Consider the following 9,789-nt stretch of genomic DNA (forward strand, 5'->3'; position numbering starts at 1 on the left):
CGCTGGAGAATCACTACCAGAAGGCGCTGTCGCTCATTCAAATCAAACTTTATTAGTCACAAGCGCCGAATACAACAGGTGTAGGTAGACCTTACTGTGAAATGGTTACTTTCAAGCCCTTATTAACCAACAATGCAGTTTTAAAGAAAATAGCCCGTATTTGCCAAATATACTTGGTATCTTTACTTACACGAAATTAAACCAGATGAAACGAGGACCGTTATATTTACAATGGACCATGGTAATTATATAGGCCCCAGTTTAAAGGAGGATATTGAGTGAGTTTTGGTTCACATGGTGTGCCAACACGTGCTGCTGTGCTTAGAATGTTATAGCCTTGTATTTTGTTTATTTTTAGGCCTATCAGTCAAATGTATTTTACTTACAATTTTACCAATCAAATGCAATGGGTTATTGCTGACCAATACATTTTGATGTTGTCCATTGATTTTAAAATAGACTAAAAGGGGCCTAAATGTAGCCTGTAAACCATGGAATTGATAAAGCATTGGAACAACTCTGTGAAATTGACCAAAAAATGTCAAACAAAATGTACAAATCCAAAATAATTATTGCATAATTATTACACAATTGTTGCCTATATATAGAAGCCAAAACATATATCTCCAGCAGTGCCGACCTGTCATTCAGAGCCCCACCTGTTTAGCTAAAAATAAAAAAATATATAGTATTATTATTATTATGCCCTGTTTTGGAATGTCATTTTGGTATCAATACACGTCACATATTAGTTAGCAAAAAAAAAAGGTTTAATGATTGAGTTAATAAAGCCGAATAAAAAAGCTTTCTTGAGTAAGAAGAACCAAAATGCCGGTGTGCTTTCTGTGCTGGTGGGGCAGCCAGCAGAAAATACAGAACGTAGGGGTTTGTAATGTTCTCTAGTTGCGCCGTGATTGGCTCAGTGTTCTGTCACTCATGGGGACACTACGTCGCCGCAATATCTACAGGGAGAGCTCGAAAATGCAAGCCCACCCTATGGGTGCTGCCATAGATTTACATTAGAAGTGCCCATCCCAGCAGGCTCAAGGTCATTGGTCACAGATAAAATGTCTAATCCAGTTATATCTACAGTAGCTTTGATTGGACTGATGTCAACGTAATACTTTCTAAATCTTAGCTAGCAAGCAGTCAACCTCATGAATGAAGTCTACTATCTACTGGCAAATCCTCCTCAATCCTTGTCGTATGAAGAGAAATTGTAGATAAAACGTATCGTGCTCATCGGCCATCAACATTACACAACAAGTTGGAAATCGTAAATTCAAGAATGAATTGTTTGGAAGCAATCAGTTGCTAACGGCAAGCGCTGCGATGCAGGCACTATCCTGCTCTCCCAGTCATGAAGGACGAAGCTAGGCCCCTCTTGATTCTCATTGGCTGAAGTCAAGTTAGGGGTTATACAGTACCAGTCAAAAGTTATGTATGGCCTATCAGCAGCATACCACCCTGCATCCCACTGCTGGCTTGCTTCTGAAGCTAAGAAGGGTTTGTCCTAGATGGGAGACCAGATGCTGCTGGGAGTGGTGTTGGAGGGCCAATAGGAGCCACCCTTTCCTCTGGTCAAAAAAAAAAAAAAAGATGGTCCCAATCCCCCAGGGAGGTGATTGAGGACATTGCCCTGTGTAGGGTGCTGTCTTTCAGATTGAAGGTTAAATGGGTGTCCTGACTCTGGTCACTAAAGATCACATGGCACTTACTGTAAGAGTAGTAGGGGTGTTAACCTCGGTGTCCTGGTTAAATTCCCATCCCCAGTTTACAACTGGCTCATCATCAAGAGTGTGCAAAGCTGTCAAGGCAAAGGGTGGCTACAGTACCAAGAGTGTGCAAAGCTGTCAAGGCAAAGGGTGGCTACAGTACCAAGAGTGTGCAAAGCTGTCAAGGCAAAGGGTGGCTACAGTACCAAGAGTGTGCAAAGCTGTCACCAAGGCAAAGGGTGGCTACAGTACCAAGAGTGTGCAAAGCTGTCAAGGCAAAGGGTGGCTACAGTACCAAGAGTGTGCAAAGCTGTCAAGGCAAGTCAAGGCAAAGGGTGGCTACAGTACCAAGAGTGTGCAAAGCTGTCAAGGCAAAGGGTGGCTACAGTACCAAGAGTGTGCAAAGCTGTCAAGGCAAAGGGTGGCTACAGTACCAAGAGTGTGCAAAGCTGTCAAGGCAAAGGGTGGCTACAGTACCAAGAGTGTGCAAAGCTGTCAAGGCAAAGGGTGGCTACAGTACCAAGAGTGTGCAAAGCTGTCAAGGCAAAGGGTGGCTACTTTGAAGAATCTAAAATATATTTAGATTTGTTTAACCTTTTTTGGTTACTCCATGATTCCATGTGTTATTTCATAGTTTTGATGTCTTCACTATTATTCTACAATGTAGGTGTCTCCAAACTTTGGACTGGTACTGTGTCATTCTCCTATACTATATTCCCAACAACAACCCCACCCGTTGTAAATAAACTATTTTTTTCAGCTGATATAACTTGTATCATTATTATATGGCTGTGAAACCCATAGCCGAATGGCTTTCAGACTGATTATTTCTCACCATTTATTTACAGAGCAATTTCTGTTTCATTACAGAGTCGTGTCCATTTATTTACAGTAGTGTGTTGATTAATTATTGCTATTTTCAGGGAAATTCATACAAAAGTCAAGAGTTGTGTTACCCACACCTCTTGGAGGGAACACAACACCCTGCTACAATCAACTCCCTGTGGAGTGAAAGAGGTATGCGACTGTAGGTGTAGGTATGCGACTAGAGGTGTGACTACAGGTGGAGGTAAGGATGACAGAGGCAGAGAATTTGACCGTTAACAGGGAATGTATTTCCTTCACACTTTAATTTGGGGAAAAGGGTCTGGAAGGAACAAAAGCAAAGAGAGTCAAAGTTAAAGAACCACCTCTACTACCCACCCATTACTTACCTATCTTAGCGCGCTAACCAAAATATTAGGGGATGGTCCACCCAGGTCTTATCTAGGGTGCATAGACAGAGTATACACTACGGGTATAAGTATGCCCGCAGGCATCTTGCCTAAGCACTCCCAAGATACCTCCCCCCCCGGGGAACAAATGAAACAGAATAATACAAACTTAGAGTGAACAATTTCACTAATCAAAAACAGTCCTATGGCATACACAAACGTCAGCAAGGCCGGCTACAAAACACTTTACAAATTATACAGACCAACACCAAAACACAGGACGTACCAAGGAGCTCTCTAACAAAGGAACACTGGATTTTAAAGGAGTCGGTAATTGAAAACAGCTGTATCTCCTGACGAGAGGGCGGGGTCAGAGCTCCTATCAGCAATGGGGGCCGACCAATCAGCTGCTTAGTATCCAGGAAGCCATTTCCTGAAACACACATATACAAACCCAAAACACAGAAACTGGGAAATGCAGCAAGTTGGCTATAACATGAGTACAAACAAAGTGAGTGTATACAGTGTGTATTATAATTTCCCATCATAAAAATGTATCCCCATTCAAATACCTTTTTTAGTTTAAAAAAAAAAATCCAATCTGGCAACGCTCATAGAATTTGACAGCCTTGAATAAGATTCATTAGAAAAGAAATGGTGTAATGAACACAAAAAAAGTGGAGCCTTGTATTAAATGCATTATGAACAAATTCTTATTTTCAAATGACGGCCTAGGAACAGTGGAGTTAACTGCCTTGTTCAGGGGCAGAATGACATTTTTATCTTGTCAGCTCGGTGATTTGATGTTGCAACCTTTCGGTTACTAGTCCAAAGCTCTAACCACTAGGCTACTTGCGGCCCCATATATACTGAGATCATGTGACACTTTAGATTGCACACAGGTGGACTTTAACTAATTATGTGACTTCTGAAGGTAATTGGTTGCACCAGATCTTATTTAGGGGCTTCATATACAAATACGCAAAACATTTATAATAACAGAAAAGATATAACAATGCATTGTATTTTAACTGAAAAAAAGGTTCACTAATACAGGCATAAAAAATAAATATATATATAGCTTTGTCTAAGTCAGATCCTGACAGTAAATGTAAAGAATGACCTTGTGTGTTTGTATCATGATGGCATAGTGAAACGAGAGGAGCATCTTTCTCATTTCTTCCCACATAGTATTTAGTTACCATAACTTACCTTGTTAAGTAGGGCTATATTCTCCATAAAATATCAACATATATATTCCCTTAAATTCAAGTTCCCAAAAGCCTTCAGTTTTCGTATTAAAACATTCAACTAACTTAATCTAATGTCAGTCATAATGTTTTAGTGGGTAGGTCCCATACGTGGAGGTAAAGAGGGGTAGTGGTCTAAATATGGCCAAACATTTCATGCCAGGCTGTGTTCTAAATGTCATTCTACTTATTAACAATGTATACGTTTATACATTAAATACAAATTCACTCTCTCAGGCCCTGATTGCTTTAGGTTGTGTTTAACAAAGCATTGCAACAAAGAAGGACAACTCTACATTTGGTTCTGTGAACATGGATATCAATGTGTTAAAAATATCCTGAACTAAAGGTTCAACAGTTGGGACTCTTAGTCCGGAAACCATTTTTGATTTGGGGTCATTAACTTGTATACAATATTACACATATAATACAAATTGGGATGCTCCAAAGATAGGGAAGAACATTCAACAAGCACAGCACTTACACAAATGACTGATGATTGGCTGAGAGAAATTGATGATAAATAGATTTTTGGGGCTGTTTTATTACACTTCAGTGCAGCTTTTCATATTGTCTATCATAGTCACCTGATGGAAAAACGTATACGTTATGGCTTTACATCCCCCGCTATATTGTCAATAAAGAGCTACCTGTTTAACAGAACACAGAGGAAGTTCTTTAATGGAAGCCTCTCCAACATAATCCAGGTAGAATCAGGAATTCCCCAGGGCAGCTGTCTAGGCCCCTTACTTTTTTCAATCTTTACTAACGACATGCCACTGGTATGTATGCAGATGACCAAACACTATACACGTCAGCTACTACAGCGACAACTGAAATGACTGCAATACAGTTAGTTTCAGAATGGGTGGCAAGGAAGAAGTTAGTTCTAAATATTTCAAAAGCAAAAAGCATTGTATTTGGGACAAATCATTCACTAAACCTCAGCTAAATCTTGTAATGAATAATGTGGAAATTGAGCAAGTTGGTGACTAAACTGCTTGGAGTAACTGGATTGTAATCTTTCAGTTAAAACATATTGATACAACAGTTCACTGGGCGCCGAAGACGTGGATGTCGATTATTTCAGTTGGACAACTGACTAGTTAAATGAGAAGTCTGTCCATTTCAGTTGGACAACTGAGGTCTAGGCCCTAGTTTATACCTTCTTAACACTATCTACAAGGAGGTCCTACAGGCCCTAGTTTACACCTCAACACTATCAACAAGGCAGGTCCTACAGGCCCTAGTTTCTACCTTCTTAACAACACTATCTACTGCTCTGCATTCTTTTCTTAACAGCACTATCAACAAGGCAGGTCTTACAGGCCCTAGTTTTGTCACACCTGGACTACTGTTCAGTCATGTGGTCAGGTGCCACAAAAGAGGACTTACTTTCAATTGGCCCATAACAGGACGTCACAGCTGGCCCTTGGATGTACACAGAGCCAATATTAATAAAATGCATGTCAATCTCCTATCTCAAAGTGGAGGAGAGATTAACTTCATCACTTCTTGTATTTGTTTAGAAGTGACATGTTGAATGCACCGAGCTGTCTGTTTAAACTACTAACACACAGAGGTGCACAGTACTACATAGAGCCATGACTACATGGAACTCTATTCCACCGTACTACATAGAGCCATGACTACATGGAACTCTATTCCACAGTACTACATAGAACCATGACTACATGGAACTCTATTCCACAGTACTACATAGAGCCATGACTACATGGAACTCTATTCCACAGTACTACATAGAGCCATGACTACATGGAACTCTATTCCACAGTACTACATAGAGCCATGACTACATGGAACTCTATTCCACAGTACTACATAGAGCCATGACTTCATGAAATTCTAATCCACGTCATGTAACTGATGCAGCAGTAGAATCAGATTTATAAAAACAGATAAAAATATACCTTATGGAACAGCAGGGACTATAAAGCAACACAAACATAGGCACAGACACATACTATAAAATACGCACTATACACAAACAGGAATTTTGTATTGTGGATATGTGGTAGGAGAGTAGTGGTCTAAGGGCAGACACTTAATATGCCGTGAGATCTGCTGTGAATGTAGGTCAAAAACCCCAAGGATCCTCCCCTTTTTCTCCTAAAATGACATACCCAAATCTAACTCCCTGTAACTCAGGACCTGAAGCAAGGATATGCACTTTGAAGTTTGTAGAAATTAATGTAGGAGAATATAACACATTAGATCTGGTAAACGATAATACAAAAGGAAAAAAACGTGTATTTTTAAACAGTTTTGGTACCGTCATCTTTGAAATGCAAGAGAAAGGCCATAATGTATTATTCCAGCCCGGCGCGATTTAGATTTTGGCCACTAGATGGCAGCAGTGTATGTGCAAAGTTTTAGACTGAACCATTGCATTTCTGTTCAAAAATGTTGTATTCCAAATGTGCCTAATTTTTTATTAATACATTTTCAAAGTTCATAACTGGACACTGTCATCAAACAATAGCATGGTATTATTTCACTGTAATAGCTACTGTAAATTGGACAGTGCAGTTAGATTAACAACAATTGGGGGGGGATCCTGTAGAGGTTAATGTTTTTTTATTTTATTGTGTAACTAAATTTGGCTGGATCCCAAGCAGCAGCTAATAGATATAATAAATACAAATACAAGAAGTAGTAATTAGATGATACGGAAGGTAAAACTAAATACAAAACATTTAACGTTTTGGGAAACATGGCATTTGAGCACTCTTGGCACTTAAGTTTCATTAAACAAATGATTTGTCGTCAATGTATGGTCAGTAGGTGTGGAAAACTATTATTGCCGTGACAGAAAAGGAGAACACAAATCCACTGTTAAATAAAGCCGCAAACAGCCGGAATTAAGAGTCGGCCCCATAGCGCCACCATCATGACGCATTGGATACGTGGCCTTAGGATGAGTTACTTCTGTACCACGGCCAAAAAAATATCAGAACAACACCGAACACATGATGCAGTATGCTTTAGGCCCATTTTCAATGCTGTTGACTACTTTAAAAATGTCTTCGCCAGAACTGCTAGACCGACTGGCACCAAATTTGGTATGTAGCATCTATGTACTAGGGATGTGACAAATGAAAAATTTTCCTTAAAGGTTAAACCATTCATAGTAAAAATAACACAAATGTATAAAATTCCACGTGAATTCACAATACAACTTTGCCCAGGCTTTTACATTGTCTAGTTAGGCTATAACACGGATAATGTTTTGTGATTTGACATTTTGTGAGGGAAGAAAAACTCTTAGTGAGTGGGTGTCTTTTTAAAGCGTAAACCATATTTGCCAGGCCTCGAGCTCAAGCAATATGTCGACTATGAGCATGAACGGTTTTGCCTGTCCAACAGCGCCACCGTGCGGCTAAACTAAACAGATCTGTATGTGCTTGCATATGTCGAGTCTCAACAGCAAACATTTGCACTACGTTTTGTTACAATATGAATGTGCGTTGATTTATGTGCAAGACCACACCCATGTGAATGATTATTGGCCATGTTGTTTAAGACACCAGCCTGGAAAATATTGCATTGAGAGACATTTGGTCAATCGACGCTATATACATATATATCAAGTTGCCTCTAGATCGGCCCAGTGGTTCCGGAAGCCCAGTGTTTTTCCACAGGGGCAAACTTGTGAGAAAGGCCCTACAGTACGTAGGATTCTAGGTCAGATGGGGTGATTGCATTTTCAATTGCTTGTTAGAGCCACCATTTGGCCAATTGGGTTTCGCCCGTGGTCCTTCACCATGGTGCAACTTGCATCCTTCTATGCCTCATCTCACAGGATTTAGCATGTTTTCACTAGAGAATCATTAAAGCTGCAAGCAGTGTTTCCAGGGTTCAAGCTGTGGGTCTGACTGTGCAAAACTGGACACGTCACCCTAGCATGACCTAATTTTGTACACCTTACCACGCTTGCCAAATATCAGAACTCAACAGATCATGTAATATGCTTCTGATGTACAAAAATATTTTAAAAAACACATGCAACAATTTCAAAGATTTTACTGAGTTAGTTCATTTAAGGAAATCAGTCAATTGAAATGAATTCATTAGGCCCTAATCCATGGATTTCACATGACTGGGAATACAGATATCTGTTGGTCATAGATGCCTTTAAAAATAAGTAGGGGCGCTGATCAGAAAACCAGCTGTCTGGGTGGTTGGCCTCTGACAATCCACCAGGCGAGGAAGCCAGACGTGGTCGATGGAGGTCGATGTGGAGGTCGATGGGCGACGTGGAGGGCGATGGGCCAGACGTGGAGGTCGATGGGCGACGTGGAGGTCGAAGCCAGACGTGGAGGTCGATGGGCGACGTGGAGGTCGATGGGCGACGTGGAGGTCGATGGGCGACGTGGAGGTCGATGGGCGACGTGGAGGTCGATGGGTTACATGTTAAAGTTTCAATAAAAAAATATTTCTTTAAAATCACGTGGTCTGCAGTTGAGGCCGGTTTGACGTAGGGCCAAATGTTAAACGTCGTTGGATGTGGCTTATGGTAGAGAAATTAACATTAAATTCTCTGGCCACAGCTCTGGTGGACATTCCTGCAGTCAGCATGCCAATTGCACGCTCCATCAAAACATCTGTGGCGTTGTGACAAAACTGCACATTTTAGAGTGTCCATTTATTGTTCCCAGCACAAGGTGCACCTGTGTAATGATCATGCTGTTTAATCAGCTTCGTGATATGCCACACCTGTCAGGTGGACGGATTATCTTCGCAAAGGAGAAATGCTCACTAACAGGGACGTAAACAAAATTTGCATACGGAACATTTCAGGGCTCTTATTTATTTCATCTCATGAAACCAACACTTCACATGTTGCGTTTCATATTTTTGTTCGGTGTAATTACCACTTTGGATGGCGTATCAATACACCCAGTCACTACAGAGAGACAGGCGTATCAATACACCCAGTCACTACAGAGAGACAGGCGTATCAATACACCCAGTCACTACAGAGAGACAGGCGTATCAATACACCCAGTCACTACAGAGAGACAGGCGTATCAATACACCCAGTCACTACAGAGAGACAGGCGTATCAATACACCCAGTCACTACAGAGACAGGTGTATCAATACACCCAGTCACTACAAAGAGACAGGCGTCCTTCCTAACTCAGTGTGTCAATACACCCAGTCACTACAAAGAGACAGGCGTCCTTCCTAACTCAGTGTATCAATACACCCAGTCACTACAGAGAGACAGGCGTATCAATACACCCAGTCACTACAGAGAGACAGGTGTATCAATACACCCAGTCACTACAAAGAGACAGGCGTCCTTCCTAACTCAGTGTATCAATACACCCAGTCACTACAGAGAGACAGGCGTCCTTCCTAACTCAGTGTATCAATACACCCAGTCACTACAAAGAGACAGGCGTCCTTCCTAACTCAGTGTATCAATACACCCAGTCACTACAAAGAGACAGGCGTCCTTCCAACTCAGTGTATCAATACACCCAGTCACTACAAAGAGACAGGCGTCCTTCCTAACTCAGTGTATCAATACACCCAGTCACTACAGAGAGACAGGCCTCCTTCCTAACTCAGTGTATCAATA

Source organism: Oncorhynchus nerka, linkage group LG27, assembly GCF_034236695.1.
Source record: "Oncorhynchus nerka isolate Pitt River linkage group LG27, Oner_Uvic_2.0, whole genome shotgun sequence".
Taxonomy (NCBI): domain Eukaryota; kingdom Metazoa; phylum Chordata; class Actinopteri; order Salmoniformes; family Salmonidae; genus Oncorhynchus; species Oncorhynchus nerka.